This window comes from Haemaphysalis longicornis, unplaced genomic scaffold (genome assembly GCF_048455015.1).
Source record: "Haemaphysalis longicornis isolate Haplotype H1 unplaced genomic scaffold, Haemaphysalis longicornis Haplotype H1 scaffold_5, whole genome shotgun sequence".
In the NCBI taxonomy this organism is placed as follows: domain Eukaryota; kingdom Metazoa; phylum Arthropoda; class Arachnida; order Ixodida; family Ixodidae; genus Haemaphysalis; species Haemaphysalis longicornis.
Window position 1 is genome coordinate 18433515 of NW_027526385.1, and position 22154 is coordinate 18455668.

General features: G+C 47.1%; 1 long non-coding RNA gene across 1 annotated transcript; it reads right to left on the reverse strand.

The window, feature by feature from the left end:
- Positions 1-3537: 3537 nt before the first annotated feature.
- On the reverse strand, positions 3538-15709 carry LOC144139087 (uncharacterized). The gene is made up of 2 exons (XR_013316036.1): positions 15521-15709; positions 3538-3934 (listed from the first exon to the last, which is right to left on the reverse strand). It is a non-coding gene; the product is annotated as an uncharacterized LOC144139087 (long non-coding RNA).
- Between the last annotated feature and the right edge of the window lie 6445 nt (positions 15710-22154).

The following is a 22154-nucleotide window of genomic DNA, read 5'->3' on the forward strand; positions in this document are numbered from 1 at the left end:
GTAAATAAATGGGAATCGAAGGTTTTAAAATGTTCAGGTAAACGATATTTGAATTTCGAATACATCACTGTGACGTTCCTATGGCAATGACGCGCGTTTTATGATTGCTCTAAGCGTTTCAGCGGTGGCCCGAGGCCGATGTTCGTTCTGGAGCAGGGTGCCTAATTGGTATAGTCGGTGAAAACAGCACAAAAAAGTGAAAAAGGCAATGACAGAGAGAGGACTACAGGGACTGTGCAGTTCATGTCATCTTCCCTCCGGCTTTGTCTTTTTCGTTCTTGTTTTTGCGCTTTTTTGCTTCGATTATGCGCCAACATGCCCCGTTTTTGATGGTTTAGTATAGTGTACAGGTATTATGGGGAACACTCTACCTTCTCTTAAAGTGTATATATAAACAGTGAAAGCTCGTTAATACAAACTTCAAAAATTTGGATTTATGGATGATTCGAACTCCATAATCTGATCCGGCGAAGTTCTCCTACAAGCCTTTGTATACAAGAGCCCGGTAATTCGAACGTGAATAGGTTCCCGCACCGATAATTTGAACTACGAGCCCCCTAGCCGGTGGCTGGTGCCTACGGTACGGCCACAGAAAGGCACCCGCTGCATACAGACGATGATGGGTCGCCTCAGGAACATAGTCAAAAACAGAGATAGGAGATGCAGTTGGGTACAGTGAATTGAAACCTCTGCGGCAGACTCTTTTGAATACATCTTCTTTGCGGGCTACGTCTGTATGAACGGGAATGCAATGTTTCTTGGTGCGCTGACACATGAGGACATCATTTGTTAGGTCAGAAAGCCAAAGCTGTCGCTGCCTGTGACGACGACTGAGAGAAGGAGGACGCAGCAGCGGCCGTACGCTGGAATATCAGGTGGGATGGAACACCGCTCGTCCCTTCTTTAGTTTTGAAAAAAGGTGAAGAGGACTTATTGCCATAAATGCTCGTCGTTGCCCTATAGCGCAAAATGCAAGCGGCAACCACTGAGTTTTTCCTGATATAAATTATTGGTATGCCTCAGTGTTTCCTATTGCCGTGAACATTTTTGATTTCTCACTTTCGATAGTTCGTTCATTCATTAATTTGAACTCAGATGGCATCCACTTGCGGTTCTAATTAACGAGCTTTTGCTGTATGCGCCTAAATGGCTATATTATTGAATTTTAGGCGAGAACTGATGCATTATTGAGGTTTATGGTACTGGTTTCTATTGCGTTCAACTTAACGAATATTGGAAGCTCTTTACGGCGGACGATATCGTCCACCTCCACCTGGAACGCTTAAAGGGGCACTGAAGTGATGTGTAAACAATGCGGGATTACGAGCGCAAATTGTAGTCCGGAGTCCCTAGGCCCTTTTTCGACCACTCTGAGCGCGTTTACGCAAATTTATTTAGTAGAAAAATCAATTCGAAAATGCTGTCCTCCTCTCTGCACTCTCGCCCATTTTCTGTGGCGTTTTCGTGTGACGTCAGCAGGAGAGTAGCTGGCTATTGGCTGCGCTACTGCACGGCTCGCCGACCTTCCGCGACCGAGTCAGTCGGCCCAACGTTTAGTCCGCCGCCCGCCGACGGGTCGTCGCAATTCGCTCGATCAGTTGAAACTAAGCCACAACACGTTTGTGAATGGAAGAATGTGCCTTTCTTTACTTGGTTAGTTTGTACACTGTATCTAGCTCCAAGTCAAGGTCGCTTCACACAAGCGCTGCACAAGCGCACATGCGACGCTTCGCTGTCTGGTACGCCAGTAGGAAAATATAAGGCCTCTTGAAGGGGTAGAAGAGTCAGCGAAGTCAATATATGTACTAAGGAAATAAAATCAACTGATGTTTTTACCGTACAGCGTAAAACTAGGGTGGGGGAAGCACTTTTTTGCGCTGAGCGAACAAGCACAGCGGTCAGCAGCACGACTACGCATCTGCGAACGCTTTTCCGCCTAAGAAATGCAATTGCTAGACGTGAGCTATTGTGGAAACTCGGGGGACGCTTACTGCACGAGCGCAATACAACAAAAAGTCACTTAAGCTGCTTGAAATACTGAAATGAAATAAAAGTGTAAACTGGTTATACATCCATTATATACTTTATATTTGCAAGGTCAGCACGGCTCGCCTTGTGACCGAGTGGTCTGGAGCGCTATGCGTGTCTTCGCAAATGTTTTGCCAGTCACAAGTTCGAATCCCTGCGGGTGCATGCTTTTTTTTTATAAGTTAACTTTTTCGTTTTTCGCGATGTTTTTTATACTGAGTTCACCATTTTGTTTTGGCTCGCAACGTTCATTGCTCCACGAACTAGTCCACAGAACTCGCGCAGGCTGGCACTGGCGCGCTAGCGAGTTCTCGTTGGCGTGCTGTTGCCACAAGCACCGATGCTGTGCTGTTGCCACAAGCACAATGGGCACAGGCCAGAATCAACAGACCCTTGGCCTGGTGCGAACACGTTTTTTTACGATACAGGCATGAGTAAGGCAAGCTCCAAATATGGCGGAAAAGCGCATGTATTTGAGCGTCTGCGGGGACGCGCAGGGCGTTCATGCACATCGCAGTCCTCGGCTAGTGAATGCTACGATTCCAAGCCGCCCTGGGAGGCTTGTGTTATGCAGTTTACAGCCGACAACATGGCAGAAGCGCGGTACTACTATTACTGGGATATTGAGAATGCCCATCCAACGACGCCATCAGATGTCAAACATATTGTTTTACAGAACCGAAACCGAAACCGAAACTTGTTTGATTGCTAACCTTGGGCACCGTCCAATCACGGTGCCCCCTCCTCCCAACGTCACAGCTTAGTTGGTGCGGCCGCCGCAAACCGCGCATGGTAGTTTTTCTTCTTTCGCGCTTTGTAAAATAATTACCGATTTGTCAGCCGGATAAACGATGAAAAGTGTGCTAATTTGCGCCCGTCTACGCAGTGCAAGCAAAAACGGGAGCTTGACAAATTCACTTCAGTGTCCCTTTAAGGATCGTGTACTTGCATTTTATATTCCTCGTGGGGGAATTTCGCCTCGTTTATTGTGTTGTTCATCGTGTAATAGTCAATGCGATCCACGCTCTGAATGCGCGTCTCCCTCAGTCAAAATTACCATATTACGTTTAGAAAGGAAGAGGAATAAAAGTCTTTGTAAAGCAGTCAGCCCTGGGAAAGAGTCCTCATTCCCAGGACTCTTTCCGGACACGAAATATTTTTCGAAACTTAACCACATTCTTTGCAGCTAACATTTCCCATCTCTTGGGAGCTTACTTATGTGATTTGAAGGATTTTAATCTATTGTTTTTGTAGTTATTCATTTAGCCTTAACGACTCACAACGTAAAGGAACTTCGAAATTCAAGGCGGGTGAACATCAGAGTTGGTAGAGCTTCATAACAAATTAACTACAAGAAAGTGCCCACTAATTGCAAGAAATAAATAAAGGGTACTGTCACCACAGTATGCTGGCATTGTTGATGCTTTCCTGTAAGGTACGGTCGGTAATGTCGTGAAAATGCAAACTTTCGGTGTCTTCATTGTTATAGGAAACTGAAAACAGTCCACGTCATTGCTTTTCAGGCGCATTTATTGACCTGACTAGTTTTTGTTGGATATCGGCGTTTATTCAGTTAAACATTTATACAAAACTGACCCCACTGTGCTCTCCTTTACTCAGTAAAAGCAATGGGATTATTCTCCGAAATAGCTTCGCCCGTTTAGACCTAAACCATCATTGTATAGTTCGTTTCTCGGCGTCATACTGGATATCGGATTGAAGAAACGAGATAGCATTTTGTACAGTGCTTCGTACATGCAGCGGCGCCTTCGCCTGCAAAAGCCTGGCCCGCAGACGCACTTGTAGCGGCAACGAGTGCACCATCGCACCCGGTCTTCGCCGCACACTTTTTCCCCACAGGTGGGGCTGTCACATCTTTCCAAGACTTCGCGGATTCTCCAGCAGCCTGCATTGTGAAAATTGATCATTAACTTTTTCAATTAAAAACAGAGTATGTACCTAGGAAACAAGAGGAAAAACACAACGTGCAACATAAGTATGTCCAGCAGGTTTTTAACCATCGCATGTGTGATGGATGGATGGATGGATGGATGGATGGATGGATTAAATAAACTTTATTAAAGACGAGCTTTAGGTGCTGGGGTTAGGGGCACCTGAAAAGCAAGAAAAAAACGGGCTTACTTCGGAGAGCACGAAGTGTATGCTATTACATCAGAACATTTGAAGGAAGCGAGAAGCCTATAATATGCAATGGTTAAAAGAAGCCGCATTGAAACCCCTCGGTGCTGGACGTATGCGTGGAAACTTCGGATAGTTTTTAACCGAGGAATAATTTCCAAACTTCCTCATTGTCTTTGCAGCTGAGTGGGCGAAATGTTTTGATAACGTGTTTCTTTTGCCTATGCAAATATGCCAGCTGTAGTTATAAACGTTCTTTGGGTATTACCCATTCATTCCAATTCACTCCAACCAATTCTTTTCAAGTGATTTTGTTAGGGAATGCAATGAAAGAAAATAGTATTGGTGGAATGATAATTGTGGCTCATATTGTAACCCATTCCCATTTCAACATTCCCACTGGTTCCCTCCCGTTTCCCGTTTTAACCGTGAACAAATCGACCTTCCCGTATCGCGTTTACGCATTTCGACCGTTCCCATTTCAACGCATACCCATTCAACTTTCTTGTTTGTTCCCTGCCGTTTGAAACCGGCACGAAACGACCTTCCCGTATCGTTTTTTCCAGTTTATCCCCTTCCCAAGAAAACACTATCCAGTTCAACTCGGTTTACTTGGACCCAGACGTGCGCTTTAACTTTCAAAATTTCGTGAGTTTGAAAATACGTGCTGCTCAACTATGGTAAACTTCGAGGGGAGCAGGTCAGTATCATTTTGACAGCGCTGTTGCTATATTGTCAGCGTACCAGCTCGACCAGTTCGTTCCTCTTTTACAGATCAGTCCAGACACCCCTCTTTCTCTTCCCCACCTTACACACAGACAGAAAAAAAACTGCAGAAATTCAGATAATTTTCTACTAGGCGTTCTTACGCCGCTTGTTTTCGTTGTGTGTTTCTTATAGCCTGATTTTGCTATGAGTTGCCAAATATGTTGCGTTATTTTATTCCTTTAAAGTTTTGCTTTGTTTAAATTCGCCAAAAACGACATTTGCTCTGTTATAGCGATGAGGCACTTTAACTTCACCAATTACGTGTTTGTTTGCAGCTGCAAGGCATATTGCATAATTCATGCATTTTCAGAATATTTATTCGTGTTTCCATCGTTTTCTTCCGGGACTTATTCCTTTTTGTTCATCGTCTTGTAAGGGCCGTGTATGCGATATAAATTTCTTTATTCGGTTAGCTCATATTTATAGTGTTTTATTTTTGCTATTTTTTCTATTTTAGGTTTTTTAAATGTCTTTCTACCAGTTAGCATGGTTTACACTAAAAAACGATTAACGGTGTTCACTATGAAAATTATGCTTTTTTGTTTAAGTGCAGTGCCCTTCACGTTTAAGGATTTGCCGGTACTCAGAAAAGAATGCTACCCGTCGCTGTGGCTCAGTGGCTAAGGCGCTGCGCTGCTGAGCACGAGGACGCGGGTTCGGTTCCCGGCCCCGGCTTCCGCTTTTCTGATAGAGGCGAAAAGCAAAAACGCCAGTGTGTACGAATTTTCGGGGCACATTAAAGACCCCCAGCTGGTCAAAATAAATCCGCAGTCCTTTACTACGGCGCGCCTCATCGCCTGCCTTGCCTCAGTGCGTTCAACCCTACAAACAATCAGAAAAGAATGCTGTGAATGAACATGTTCTTCGGTCAATTCCAAAAAGATATAAGAGGCTCTGAGGATGATTCTCGCTACATTGTTTTATTGCCTATAGATTTCTTTGCCTGTTCATTTTTACGGTGATGATGCTTTGAAATAGTTATATTAGGCCTTTCCATAGCACACTTCCGTTCAGTGCGATTGCCTCGTTTCTGGGAAGCGCCATGAATGAACAAATAAACTTTATTGATTCGTATTCCGTGTGTGTACACCGAAGGAAGAGCGCCAAGCGAGCGATTAACGTTCCCAGGTTAATCGTGGCATATCCAACGCACCCCTGGGAACGTTAATCGCTCGCTTGGCAATCTCCCTTCAGTGTACACACACGGATTACGTGCCGCAGCGAGGGGCTTTGTGCGAGGCCAGCAAAAGTGAAAGACTGTAAGGCGCAGCTGCAGCTGCGTCTTATAGTCTGCAGCTGCGTCTTATGACCGCCCCAGTCACCCCTGAAGAAGAAGCCGAGCGGGCTTCGAAACGTCGGGTTTTGTCTATGTATTGGTTGGAGCAAAATTAAATCTCAGTTCAGTAACTTCCCAACCAGACAGAAGTCTGTCAAAATGTTCACCTTCAAGTTTATTGATTCCGTACGAGAGTCAGACGAAGGAGAGATGCGAGATCATTTCTTTCAAAAAAATGGCGCAGCTCTCACTAATGGTGCGATGCTGGAGAAGCAGCAGAGCTCGCGGCCTGTCTTCCCTCGTCAGCGACCCGGTTGTAGGACCTCACAGGGATTTCCGAACGCGCCGCTGAAATTTCTCCTTGAATGGCCGGCCGGGGCTCGTTTCGTGCACCGTGTTCCATATCTCTCCGGAAGTGGACCGCGTTAGCTCGTGCTCGAACCCACGGAAACCAGCCCCGCGAACTCGGTGTATGTGCTCCCCACTTCAGGCGCGAACGCAAGTGAACTGGCGAGGAGAAGAGCACGCGAGAGATCACGCCACGAACGCTAGGCAGACTGTTCCCGACAGTCGAGCTGGCTGAAACGGGGCCCTCCTCACGAGGCGCATGGTCGCGTGCACTCGGTTGTTTTTAGATGCGACGCATCTCTTGCTCTGAGGCATGTCTCTCCTGCTTCGGCGTTGTCCGGCGTCCGCACGCCCGCTGCGCATGCGCGACTCTTTTCTCGTCTTCTCTCCGACAGCTGTGCGCGGAACGCTCTCACTACGTCTCATTATCATAAACAACAGCTGTGTGCGCGCGCTTCGCTCGCTTCGCTCCGTTCCCGTCGCGCAGGTGTGCGCATGCGCGACTCTCCTCCGTTGTCTCCTCTCCTTGAGGCGCTGTGAATATAAAGCGGGTATCGCGCTGCGGCGGTTCAGTCAGCGCTCGCTCTCGTTCGACTTCGCGTCACTTTGCTTGACGACTGCGTGCTTGGTTTGATTCTTCCGATGAAGACGTGATGGAAGCGACGGTCCCTTCAGCGAGTGGTGTGACACAATCCAATACCAGCGTCACTCCAAACGAACCCCCCGATGCGTCGCATCACACCAGGGTTCCCTCGCTGGAAGATGGGCGTAATTTTTGGGGGTATTTTTTTGTGCTAACAATGGACGGTGGAAGTAAAAGGCTAAACAGCTCTGCTGTTAAATGTTTTAGCTCCATCATCGGAATCAAAGCCACCCCAGAGAAGCCCTCACCTCCGGCGAGCAGGTCTTCTGATAGTTGTCAGCGGAAATAAAACGCAAGCTTAACCGGAGTTTTCTTGACGCAGCACAGTGTGGCACTAGAGGTATCGTCATCATACCCTAGGAGCCCCCGATTTCGGTCGGCAGGTGTTCGTGACTCGGACGAAGGTACATCAGAAAGGACTCATGGCTGAAAGACTGGTCGTTTTCCTACATGGGGAGACTTTTGTGCTCAGAATAGAACAAGGGGCCAAGCACGGTCGCTTAGAAATATTCCAGAGAACGGCCCTCGCCATCCTTTCACCCCATTTGCCACTGCTGGGTCTACTTAACCCTTTGCCTCATACTGGACGTTTTGTGTTGTCTGCATCCGCGGTGATTGTATCCCCCTTCCTCGAAACCCACATTCAAGCAAGGCACCTTTTGTTTTTAATGTGTACCAATATTTTCCTAGTACCGGCACAGGCCCAACCACGTAAAGCCTTGAATTTGCACCAAAATGCCGCATTTGCGGAGCTTTAACATTTAACTGTATGATAGCGTAAATAGAGATTATTGGCCAGACAGGATTTTGAATAACCAAAAAATAAGGAACATATCAAAGTAATAAAAGTTAACCAACTAAACAAACATATGCATCTTATAACCCGCCCCCAAGAGAGAGAGAGAGAGAGAGAGAGAGAGAGAGAGAGAGGGGGGAGGACACTTCATAGGGAAGTGGTTGGAGGAGATTTGAGATCCTCGTGGCGGTGGCAGCAAAGGACCTGAAGGTCCCGCCCTCCTGGTGGTCCCGGGTTGGCCGTCGGCTTGTACGCCCAAAACGAGGGGAAAATAAAAATCCCAGAAAAGAACAACGCAAAGACGAGTAAAAAACCACTATGCATTTGCACAAAAATGCATACTTGGTGAAGTTCACCCGCATAATTCCTATAGCAGCGCAGATGTGCGCCATTGGCGAACAGAAACAAAGGAAAGCTATAAAAAATAAATTGTCCAACATACAAAATAGCCAATGATCGCGAAATTTGTCTAAAAAGGCACAGTGAAGCCTAGTAGCATAAGAATGCTGCACATCAGTAGACAATTATCTTAATGTCGACACATTTCCTGCCTTTCTAGATTATCTGATAGATTTCTCGACGATAAACAGAACGATACACACTTAAAAATGAATGCCTGAAAGGCTGTTTATTTCAGCGGCAGCGTACAATAACGACAAAAATACCGAAGGCATGTTCCTTCTCAAGGTATTGGGAATCTGTTAGACTGCGGCTACGCAGCTACCGGTTGTGCGTAAAGAGCAGGGGTGCGATTCCAGAAGGCCCGAGTTCTGCCTACTCTCGAGTTTCGAGCTGCTTCGGTTATTAAAATTGTGCTAGTGGAGCATCCGACACACCTCGAGCGAAACCGCCGCAATCACGGGCAGCACGCCTGGCATATTCAGCGAGCAGTACTGAGGCCGTTTACGTTGATAAAGTAGGGCTTGCGATATCACAAAGGCCCCTACAATTACTAAGGTAGCGTCATTCTATGATCTCGCCGCCTTTCGCCCTCACTCGCGCTCCTTCCTTCCTCCGTGTTTTGCTATTTCTCTTTTTCTCCGGCCAGCGCTGCACGCCATTGGCCAACATGGACATTGATAAAGTGAGGCAGATTAAAAAGAATATAAAATATTAAATTCCTCCGCCTGTGCCACTAAGTGTAACAGGCTTAACCCACTATTAGTATAAAAGAATTGGCCGAGAGGCAAAAGATGTGTTTAACCACCGAAGTGGAAATAAATAAAAGGGGAAAAGCTACCAAGCGACACCACAGCCAGGAGAGCGGGCCCGTGGAGACTCCCCTGATCTCCCCTGGGAAGGTGGCGGAAGGGGTTGGGATGAAGGAGGAGGGAAGTTGGAATATAGGAGTGGGTTATGGGAGTTTGGGTGGGAATGGGGACAGCGAGTTTTTAGATCTAATCCTTGGAGGTCTGATTCCTATAAAAGGCCTGATTGCTCAGGATGGGCATCAGAGTTTCAATTGGAATTTGGCGGACCCCACAGTAGGTTCCGTACTAGCTGAGCTCCGACCAGCGGAGAAAGCAGGGAGAACCCTCGCAGGAGTGGCGACACTATCCTCCAGACCCGTTTCGCTACTAAGCCGCTCGACGAACACCCGCCAGGTCACCCAACAGCAAAGTCACGTCGTAGCTCTACCGTTTTTTTCTTCTGCCTCCGCGGCCGGGTTGGGTCGCCGGCTGGGACATTGCACAACGCTGCCGGTGCGGCGCCATGTTTGGCTGCGCAGCTTCAGGGCCGGCTTTATCGTAGGCGCCAGCGAATAGCAAAGTAACAATTAGCTGCTCGTTCTGAACAAATGTCGCATCGCTGTCGCTTTATGTTGCTTCGCGGTGCCGGTGTGTTGTGCCTTAGGCAGCGCGAATAGGGTCAGGGATGGCGAAAGATTTCGTTATTCCGTACGGGAAACGTGACGCAGAAAGGAGAAAAGTTTGGTTGCATAGGCATACTTGGTTGCATAGGGATACTTGAACGGGCATACTTCAAGCCGACGCTGCCATCACTCTTTTGCGAGGTTAGTTTCTGAATGCTTGTTCTCGCTTTGTTAAATTCTGCGCAAGCTTGAGCGGTCACTTACGAAGAAATGAGTATTCGCTCCGCGACCCCTTGTTTACCCTTCGTTCTGAGTACGCATTGCGCAGCGGCGAGTGCGTCACGTCGTAAACTTTGCTTTGGATAAGTGGCTCCGCAGGTGTCAAACGGACGTGGTCACATGCCATTGTTAGATGAACTGCTCCTCCAATTTACGTTCGCCTCTTTGTTGCCTGCGGACCGCATGCCTATAAATCAATCATTACTGGCGCCGCTCAAACAAAGAGAATGGTGCTGAGGAAACGGCAGCTTAGAACGCACACGAACACAAAAAAACTCCACACAAGTCGTGTGGGGTTGACGCAGAAGCTGGCCCAACAATTTTATTCCGTATTTATATATTAATTTGAGAAAAAATGAAGTAAAAGCAAATTTATAACCTCACTTTCTGAACCTTTTTTCAAATTGTGATGGTAGGGGCTTTAGTCTGCTTTCAAATCATCTCAACAGGGAGGAAATAAGAACAATGATATAAAAATTTGCTTGATTTCATTGTTCTCGTGTTCGGCTTTGATACAAAAATTGATTGTCTTTGAATGTTTAGTTAAATATGTTACCGACTGAGCCCGTAAGTCAATTTTTGGAAGAGATAAATTTAAAGTGTGTGAGCATTCACAGCTGAAAACATTTTCAAGAAATTATGTAGTAAAGTTCGCGAAAATTGGCTGGCAATTTCTGAGGGTAATAACGCGCTACTGAAAAATCTTCTCTTGCCATAACTAAATTCGGCATACCGAATATGCAAGCAACAATGCTGGTCTAGTTGAGTTAGGTAATGCGAAGGAAAGTTTGACGTCCACCTGAATGCAGCCATACGGCTACAAAGGAAAGCTATACAGCATTCTCAGAAACTTCGCAGTTGAAGAAAAATTCCTCCTGGTTCAGGATACAAACTGCGAAGTTTCTGAGGAAGATGTATAGCTTTCCTTTGTAGCCGTATGGCTGCATTCAGGTGGTTGTCAAACTTTTCTTCGGAGAAACTTACTCCACCTTGGGGATTGCCGCTTAATCTGGTTCACGAGTTAGGTGATCTCTCAAAGTTCTTGGATTTGTATTTCAGCGAATTTTAGAGGCTTTGTTAGGGTGTCTTCGAAGGTACTATAAGCGCTCCACAAAAGCGGCGTGCACCGGCGTTTCGATCAAGAAATGTTGCGTCAGGCACTGCTTTTTCCCACATTAACGTGACAAAACGTAAAAAAAAACTCAATTAGAACCATAAAGAATATCCTGGAGAGTGCGTGAAAAACATAATTAAACCTTAAGATTCAAAAGAACACAGCAGGCAAGAGCCGGACTCGAAGCACCACCCTTAGAGCCAAGACGCTAAGATGGGACCTCTACACCACAACGACAGACGCTTTGCCCCCTTCTAGATTAGTCTTAAAAATTTTAATACCGTCGAATGGCAATATAGCCATGGCTGCAGCGCTGAGCTGGAGGTCTACTCCTGAATCCACAAATTCACCGTGAGCTGTGAGTTTGCGGAAGCTTTTTCTGATTGGCTTTTGGTTGTGGTCATGTGGTTTCTGTTGACAAAGCGGTTGTGTGTACTTTTGTCATTTCGACGTTTCATGACGTTTATTAGCCCCAGTTTCTAACTTTGCCTTGTTTCTCGCTACTGCAAGCGTGAAATTCTTGGCCAGCAATAAAAAGCTAGACCAAATGCAGCGGACATAACAACATAGGCCTGTCTCTGCAATTCAAATACAACATGGCTAGTATGTCACGCGTAGTCTGTGATTGGTTGAGAAGACGTGACGTAATACAAAGAGTAGGCGGAAAGTTTACATAACACATTGGCAAATTCAGCGTGCGCAAAATGGACGTGATGTTACGTAAAATCTTGCAAAAATGGCGGCTACCGTCGCCGTGAAATAAGTCAAGATCTTTCCCGGACCTTCGGCGCTGTGAAATCACAGTGAATTTCCAGCAGGCGCTGTTTCACATGACGCGCGCTTTAAAACTATTTTCTAGTGAAATAAATAATAGTTCGACTGTGTCCAAGTCCATGATAACGGAGCATAGAAATACCCTCCCGTATTTCGTTTTCATGGTTGTAAATAAAGTAAAAAGTTTTGTTTGTCGTAACAGCAACGTAAGGGGGCATTACAAGCCTCTCCATGACAAAAAACCCAACGGATGGCATTTGTCTGCACTCCTCCTAGTGAGATATTGGGCCACATGATCGAATTAAAGATAAACATAACAAGGAAAAAAGTTTTATTGATTACTGCTGTTTGCCTTCGAGCTTGAAGAACGAGTTAAGCGGCGGCATCAGTACGATCTGCCGTTATCAGACGTAACGTATCGCTGTCACTATACCACGTCATACAACCGATGGTACGGCAGTCTTTTAAATCTAAGCTTTATTGTTCTCACTGATGGCGTCTGTAACATGAGAACGCCCAGCAAGAATTGGGCCCATCTCCCCGCGAGGGGGACTCGAGTAAATGCATCGCATAGGGGGTGGGTGTATTGCGTTAACGTTTAGTGTTTGGGGAGTTGGTGGTAGTGAATGCGTTGTATCAGCAGCTTCTTGACGTAGTTTGAATGAGTCAAGGATATAAGGCGCGTTCGTAGCCTCCCATTCTGTGTCGGCTTTGTGGCGCAGTGGGTGGAGCACCATGTGCATTGCGTTCCGCCCGCAGGGTCGAGGGATCGAAACCAGGCGCCGGATAGTATTTTTTTTTATATAGTGTAGGGGAGGGGTGCGGACAACGTCGGTGCGGACTACGACGGACGTCAACGCGGGTGACATCGTGAGTTACTGAAATGCTCTGCATTTAAAAGTCAACTTTATGTGATGTTGAGGATGATGATAATGAATGATCATGGGCGAAGAGAAAAAAAAAAACGCTTCCCGTGGCTGGAATCGAACCAGCGTCCCTCGCGTTATGGAGCCCGCGGCTATCCAGTTGCTCCATTTCTTTTTTTTCTTTATTACATGGGAAAATACGCTCAGACCTTGCAGTATTTCGACGTGGCGGAAACTCAGTTCAAACTCAGACAACCACAGAATCCGTCAAGAGGAAGCTTCGCAGTTAACCATCATCATCGTTAGACGGAGGGTTGCATCACTGTTTTCTGTGATCACGCCATAACCTTACCTGTAACATTGCAGCAGACGATAGCGTGGCGGCGGTGACGGTCGGGAAGGTGATAACGCAACAGAGCTTGCAATTGAAACAGAAAGCTCAACTACGTTGCTAAAATTGATTGAAATAAATAAATACATCCGGCAAAACAAGATTGTGCGACGTTCTTTAACTTATTACCCTCCCTTCGCTCGCTTTTGGGGTCCTATTTTATACTGCATAAATTCACTGTGAATTAGGCATGTTTTCTGCGTAAGCACAACGTAAGCAATCAGCGACGTCACGCACGTATAGCTATGACGACATGCAGTGTAATTTGACGCTTCACTAATGAATATCACAACCAAGGTATCCAATAGAGCCCTTAAAAGATACAAAAACACTTGGTATGTATTATAAAAATTAGAACGGCAGCTGAGGCTGGCAAAGGAAACATTTATTCAGGTTAAAATTGACGGCAACACCCCAAGGCGATCCAGTGACGCTGATTCACGGGATCTATTTTTTTCTTTCAATCGCCGTTAGTAACATGGATAAGCTCTCTGCTTCAATGCAAGTTTTGTTGCGTTATCACCCTCCCGGCCGTCACCGCCGCACCGCTATCATCTGCTGCTATGTTATATAAGTTTATGGCGTGATCCCCGCAAAAGACAGCTGTGAAGGTCGGTTGTATGGCGCGGTATGGGCAGCGAAATGCTACGCCTGATAACGACGGAGCGTAAGGATGCCGCCGATTTATACATTCATCAAGCTCAACCTCAATCAGTGCAGGAATGATTGATTGATTGTAGGGTTTAATGCGCCGACGCAGCGCAGGGAAAGAAAAGCGCCGTAGTGGAGGGCTCAGGATTAATTTTGACCACCTACAAATGGTGGTGGAGGAGGGTGTGAAATGTTTCTGGTCGTCTCAGCGGGCTTCTCGGCTGCCCTCGGCTAGTGTCACGCGGTAAGGGTACAGAGTATCGGCAGTCTTTCTCTTACAGTTCAGTGCCACCGACATGATCATGGGTCACTTCGCATTACGTGACATTTGTTTACAGAGCCACATTTCATGGCCGCTGTCATTATGTTGCTTACACGTTTTACGCCGTCAATACTGGTAGGCTTATCTTGCCCTCCCTGCTCTGTGGCTGCGTGCGACTTATGTCGTTCTGAATGCGAATAAAGATAACGCCTGTAACAGGATTTCCGCAGCAGAAGTGTGTCCAAAAATGTCGTTTTGCTGCATCTTCGGTTCTGTTAGCGAACTACCCGGCCAAACTTAACGACGACGCAGATGGGGCAATCTCGCAATTCTGATGGACAAAAAAATAGCCACGGTTGCTAAAGTGCGCGCCTGAGTCAGTGGCGGTACTCTAAGGCTATGTGCAGACTACCGACGTAACAGCCATATCGTGCGTTATGGACATAAAAAACGGCGCTTCAACCAGTTGGGTTGGCTGAGGCTATGTTCAGACTACCGGCGCAAAAGCCGTATCGTGATCTATAGACGACAAAAAAAAAACGGCATGTCACGCAGTTCGGTTGGCTGATACGTTAAATGACGTCATTATTTAAAGATATTACGACAGTTGCGGCAACAGTTTGAAGCCGGCCTAATACCCTCTTATCTACTGAAACTATGCTCGGCTTCTCTGGCGGAAAATGCGTGGCGCACGCGCCGGACGTCTTGAAAAAAAGCTGCTCCATTTATCGGCACTAGCCCTGCTTAGTCTTCAAAGATAATGCGCGAACATAATCTTTGGCGGGAACACATCGTGGGTGGGGTGCCCATTGTTTATAGGCGCGATTTCATACATAAAGCGGTTTCTAAGCTTCTTTTGTGGTCTTCTTAACTGAATTATCAGCTCTATGCTGTATGCATGATTAGCATGCCCTCGGCGTCTTAGGCCATGGCGCCTTGGCGTTTTACCAACGGAGGTCGTTCTTACTCACGGCGAAGAAATCTTTATGGGGTACAGGTATGCAGCTTTGCTGTAAAAGCATGACCAGTTCAACACGAGTTTATGCAGTCAAGAATATGGTTCCTGGTGTGCCGTCGGACGCCGCTCTAGACACTGCGATTTTTATATAGTAGACAAGATTGCGGTTTCAGGCAGGCACAATGCAAGTCGGGTGACTTAAACCGAGCTGTTTGAAATAAAAATAAGTGCAATGGGAAGTCATATGTCAAATAAAATAAAAAAAAACGCTGTAAAGGTGCTGCATTTTACAAGAATTTGTCACGAACATCTAAAACCGACAATATCAAAGTAGGGCAAGTTAGAAACTCTGATTAATAATTTAAGCCCAGATATAATATCAGGCTTTTTCTTGAAGCACCAAAGAAGACTTACGGGGGCGGTGCCAAAAACCATTGCTGCTGAGCCCACCAAAGAAGTCATTTCCTGATTCGCCGGTCGGTCCTTCTGTAATCACCTGCGAAACCACAAGGTTTAACACCAGAGCCAAGGTCACGACAGCCAAGAGTTTCATGTTCCGAATTCCGGACGTGAAGCAATTTTTAGAAAATATAGAGTTTCGTGCATGCGAAACTCTATATTTTCAAGACCCAAGACATGACGGCAGCAGAAGAGGCAGCCATTGCCTTGGCTCTCGCTCAACCATGGGTTCGGAAGGTAGTCACAGATTCCCAACAAGCCTAGCAGAATTACAAGTCAGCGTGGGTGTCTCGAGCTGCACTTCGTGTGCAAAAAAACACTGCCCAACCGGTTCTATTCAGCTCATCTATACGCTTGCTCACGCTTCCAACGAGGGCAACGAAGGAAGGAAGGAAGGAATAAACGTCCCTATAAAGCAGTTCGCCTTGGGGAAGAGTCCTTATTCCAGGACCCCTTGAGACCGTCCGGCTTCTTACGCCCACCAACAGGCCTGAGCTTTTACCCTCTCCTCATGCTATGAAGCTGCACGAGGACAGTCACCCGCTTGTCACGTTCAGCGACCAAACCCAGCATTACCGCCTTCAGAGACAGACCATACCTCAACACACCCTGAATATTCCACGGGACCGCTACCGTACGGCTCATACCATCCGACACATCTTTACTCAATGCACCCGAGTCGCTACGACGCTTTATGTAAATTGTGCTTAGAAGTAGAAACACCACGGCACATAATCGGGGCGTGCGAGTTTATCCCTGAGCATCCTCATCTCTTCCCGGCAACTACTCAACAACAGCAATGGAAGATGTTGCTGTCCAGATCTCTCGGCCTACCCACCTTCAGCTGGTGGACAAAGCACAGGCGACGCGGAATGCATACGGGCTCCAGTTAAGAAGGAACCACTCCCATGGGCCGCCCTCTGGGCTGTTCACAAATCTGAATAAAAGTATTTCCTCCTTCTACTCCGCCTCCATCTCTCGCCGATTTCGTCACCTCTGTCGGCGGCAGCGGAGAGGGAGAAGGGAGATCGTCTAACACCGGGTTTGAGCTTCTTTTATTTTATAAAAAAGAGTTTCCTCTCATGCGCTTCCCCAATACAACAAAACCAAACACCGTTCATGAATCTCTTCGAAGTAATAGAGGGTAGGGCTAGGGGCATTTCGCTTCTCCCTGGTTTCACTATTTGTGCAGCAACGTGAGGGAATTTGAGTGACGTCGCATCGGTAATCGTTGTGAGTGCCCCGTACAGCTTCGCTTTCAAACCGCATTCACAGGGTGGATAGTCCCGCATTTTTTTGTGGTGTTTTTATGCTGTATTTTGTTCAATGCTATCTTGTTTAACCTTTTCGTTTGATTGATCCGAACGTCCACGCAGAAGTAAGGCTTTCTAACAAGGCTGGCACTTCTTGTAAAATGAACTATTGTATTGTGTTTTAGCCCTGCTGTAGCTTACTTGCCTACGTCACACCATCTGGGACCGCAATACAATCGCAAAAGAGGCTGCAAAGAGCAATATACGCCACGTGTTCCCAACTAGTGTATTGTTGACGCAGGCAAAATAAAAAAAGCGATGATGTGCAGCTGAGCCCAGCACGGCGCGAAAAAAATTGTGTATGGGTTAAATTATTGTCATTCCAGCATGTTGTTATGGCACAATGAATACATACAATCCATACATTTTCCGACTTACGTGATGATCCCGTCGGTCGTAACCCGAGTTTCGGGTCTTTTAAACCTGCCACCCTTGCATTCTAATATTTGATCAAAGTAATGGATGTAGGACCGCGTTCTCCTGTCGCTGATATAGTAAACAAAAAAACCCTTCCGAGAGCCAATGGGTGAATGGGGCTGAGAGAAATCGGGACGACCAGAGGGCACCGAGTATTATTCTATTATTCTATAATGGGACTACTAAGGTAAAATGAAAGCTTGGCTCATTCGCAAAAGCTGCCGCGTTTTAATACCTACCTTGGCAATTAAATTGTAAAATTCGGACAAAAACCCTAGCTATCAAAAAAAGGGGGAAGACTGGTGACTCCGAATTCACACTGCCCTGATTACTTTGCATGTTTACGTCACTGGCCACTGGTCACTGCGTTATTGACGGGCGCCGACGACACTAGCCGGCTATAAAAGTAACTTGAATTTGCGTAGCCTGGGAGCTTGCGCCGAATTGACGCGTCGATAAACCAATGTTTAGTACTTAGGGCGAAGTTTACTGGTGACGTTTTGTAAAGCAGTACTTTTCCGGTTTGTAAAATTTGTTATTATAGATTTGTTCTCGTAAACGACGTCCTTCGAAGCCGGTATCAAGTTGAGCGACTTGTCGAAGTCTAGTTATTCCTAATTAAACAAGAATGTACGTTACATTCCTGGGCGGCGCTTCAAAGGAACCCTGCAACACTTTTGTCAATCCAAACCACTTGCAGAACGTAGTGAAGTAGCACATTCGGTACTTAGATTACGGGGTCGCAAAGTACCACAGCCACGAATTTCTTCACCGTGCCCATCAGATACTTCGAAAGCTTGTCAAATTATTTTTTCCTTTCCCGGTATTGACGTTCTTCGATTACTTAAATTACATTATTACAGCTGCGTAGCAGCTATTGGCCGGCTTTCTTTCCGCTGAAGCAATGAATACATTCGATACCCACTTTAAAAAAGCCACAAAAAAGCACGCAAGAAACGGAAGGTTCCTCTGATTTGACAAGCCGCAATGCGGGCAATTACCTGCCTCCTAATGATAACAGCGATCCCTGCTCTTCAGGCTGAAGCTCAAGTTAACACCTTGGATGAGCATGCTCATCAGCGTCGGTCCTCCCGCATGCATAACCTCATCTTTGTTGCTGAGACAGCGGCGTTAGGAAACAACATGGGTCATTCACTAGCCACATCTCTAGCCTGCGTCGTTACCAGGCCACCTTGGCTATACCCCCAGGTGACCGACAACAGGCCACTAACGCGACTTCACAATCGATGCCACGGACATACTAATACGCTTTCCGCGGTCGCACAAGAACTGGCGGCTGAGTCTCAACCCCAGGTGGCGCAGGCATTTGTGAACGCTCGGGCCAAGGACGTCGTGTCGACGACAACACTAAAATGTCCTTCCCAGCCAGAGGCCTGTCAAACGTGCTTGTCCGAAACACACCGCACCCTGCCGTCTATGCTGGCTGAGCTTACGGCCATCCGGGACGGCTTGCAAGCACTAACTCCTGCTCTTCATTAAGCCCCTGGAGATACTACTTTACAAATTTATACAGAGTCCACTGCGGCCATGCGTGAATTATGACGAGTGAATACCATCTCGGCTATCTCTAGGACATTCATGACATACTGGATACGTACCCCTGCCCTTTGCGGCTCTCGTGGGTCCGGCGAAATACGCTGCCTGCTCACATTGCGGTGGATGGTGCGTGCCACACTGCATTTATTGAACGACCATTGCCTTTACTGACACTAGATACCCAAGGACAGTTTTTCCAAAGGAAAGAAGATCTTTGTCGCGACACACCAGCTCTAATTCCACCGTTTGGAACGGACCTCCCTAGCAGACTCGCTCGCTGGGAAGAGGTCTTGCTGCGAAGATTTCGTGTTGGTGTAGCCCTCTCTAGCGCTGTTACCCAGGAGTGGCCACCACGCTACCATGCCCCGTTCGACTAGAACTGCCCCTTTTGAAAGACTCGTGCCGAAGATGCGGAAACAAAAATTTTGCTGTGGACGTGTCCTTAAGCGGCCAGAACACGACACCTTCGAGGCACAGTCCTCCACCCTGGCAGAGCACCTGACTTTCATCGGTGGATATGGGGACCCCACCGCCGCTCCCTCCTTGCGTTTCTTCGCGAAACGGGAGTTAACCTATACTTGTAGCATAGTATTTATGCCAACACGCATACTATTGCAATTAAAACAATACAGTGCCGCTCCATGATGGCGATAACTAAAGCTTTTGCAGTGGTTGCAGACGCGAAAGAAAGAGTGAAAGCGTTTATCAGACGTTCTGCAGAGACCCTGCAATACCTACCTTCTGTTGGTCTGCCCCCACAATCTTACGCAACCACACAATCTTCACTAAGTTCTTGTAAAAATGGTGGCAGTACTTTTAAAGTAAATTTACTCCAGAGGGTAGTTGGCTGTCTCTAAAAACAACGCGAACCGGCGGCCCGCATCACCAGAGCTCTCAGCGACTCCTTGGGCCGAGGCCGCTGATTCATCCGCACTATCCAGTGTTTAATAAATGTCCCGTCCTTCCAACCGTCTGTCCATTTCTCATTGTTGTCATCATCTTCACCACACCAGCAGCAGTATATGCAGCCTATATGTCGCTTCCTGCGAGCATGCAAGCTTTGTGTCGCCGTCTCATTAGTGTAGTACTCATCGTTAATTCACACCTCGAAGACGCAAAGATGTTGTACCAACTGGACGGAGCAATTACCCTTGTAAGACAAAGGGATTGACCGGAAGCCTCCACGTTCATACCATCCTCATGTTCCCGATCTCCTTACCAACTAGCGCCGCAGCCGCCTCAGCTATCTTACCCCTCACCCTCACCTCACTTGGCATGCTCCAACCTCAAACCGGACATCCTGTTCCCAACTTTAAGAAAGTTTACCCTACGCATTACCGCAGGAGCTGTGCTTACCACCGCTCCCAGGGTACCATACAACACATCCTATTTGAATTCCAGGAGCCCCTCTTCGCCCTCCATTCTTAACCATAATTACAAGAAGGTGGTAAACAGGCTGACGAGCTCCGACCTTGCGAGAACGAAGGCGTTGCTTGAACAAGGACCAGGCCATGCCATAATAAGAACGACTTAACAGGGTTGGTGCCTTTACAATCTAGCACCAAACCTGCTCGTTTTAGTAGTATGTTTATTCTCTCGCTTTCAGGGCGTTGTCAACTAGTTACCGCCCCATTAGCGCCACTTAAAGGCAGCTGTCTTGAAGGGAAAACGAGTTTTGGGGGGAACTTGTGCGTTCCTAACAATTCAAAGAATGCACAGGCGACCAAGCAGCAGTCAACAAAGTGACGTGCGGAGGCGAGTGTTCGCGAATCGAACACTGCGGCGTCAGCTCTGCCGGTATTTATCTTTTGGCGGGAGTGTTTCCCGAATCGTGGAATTACATCGAGAACACTTTAAATCAAAGATTATTATTCTAGTCTGGTGACGTTATTTGGAAACATTCTCCCTATCAAAGGAGATAGTCCGTGTGGCATACCAAATAAACAATGGAACACGCGCTTCACTTGGAACACAAATAACACAGCCCGGCACGGCCGGGCGTGAAAAGCAAAACGAACGAAATGCGTGGTTCACGGCAATGCAAGAAAAAATAAAGAGAAACTTTTTTTTGCGGGTGTTTTCGCAATGTTTGCACCGTGCTGGATAAGTTACGGTGGTATATAAAAGAAGCTTCAAACAATTAAATTGGGCGCTTAAGAATTTCAGCCATTTATAAAACTTACGAGGGCAGGCCCGCCTGGCTATTGCCCGACGGGGGTTCCAAACATGTTGGAACGCGGCACTGCGGCCAGTGCTAATTCGTCATGGCCGGAGACAGAAGCAGCCTACTGATTAGCGGCGGACACATCGTCCTTGTTCAGCGACGTGCCTGTTTCTGGTTGCTTGGCAGTGCAGGCGCTGGGCCACTGTTTCCTCGAAATTGGGGAATAGTGGAGCCAAACAAAAAAATTAGCAGTGGCTTAGCTCGGCTATGCCAGGATATACGTAGCGTGAGATAAGGTTCAGTAATCGAATCCAATCCAATCCAATCCAATCCAATCCAATCCAGTCCAGTCCAGTCCAGTCCAGTCCAGTTCAGTCTGTCTAGTCCAGTCCAGTCCAGTCCAGTCTGTCTAGTCCAGTCCAGTCCAGTCACTGGTCCTCGCGCATGCGTAGCACGGCTCTCCAGGAGCCACGCGAAACAGCTATCAAGCGGCTTCGGCGCAGCGCCAGACTTGGATACTTCGCAACGGAGGCGCACAGCTGGGCACGCACCGGCGCCAGTGCGTCTGCCGCGGCTACGACGTCACTCCTCCGGAATGCGCAGACCAGCGAATGCGCAGATCCAGTTCTCTACACACCCGTACTCCAATTGGATTCAATTCAAATTAATCCAATCCAATTCAATCGAAATGCAATTCGATCCAATCTAACGCAATCCAATCCAATCCAATGCAATCCAATGCTCCTCGCGCTTGCGCAGCACTGCCCTTTAGGTTCCACGCGAAACTGCTGAACCTCGGCCAGTGTAGCTTATGCTACAAAAAGCACTTACCCCTAAGTGGCATTGCCAGGTAAAAGGTGCTTACTGAGAGGGACTGTACATGAGTGTTGTGAAAAAGCGCCATTTATATTTTTATGTAGGAGCAACTTCTTAACAGAGGCGCCTGGGGAAACGAAAATAACCCGAATGAAATAAATTGACACGACAAGGACGGTAAGATAATGCGGTGCAGACGAGTTAGTGAGCTCGTACGTGCGTAGGTTTGGGAAGGGAATCCACCGGTGCAACATGGGAGATTGGGGAGGTAGAGACTTGATTCCAAAATGAATGAATGGAAAAGATACTTGACCACGCGAGC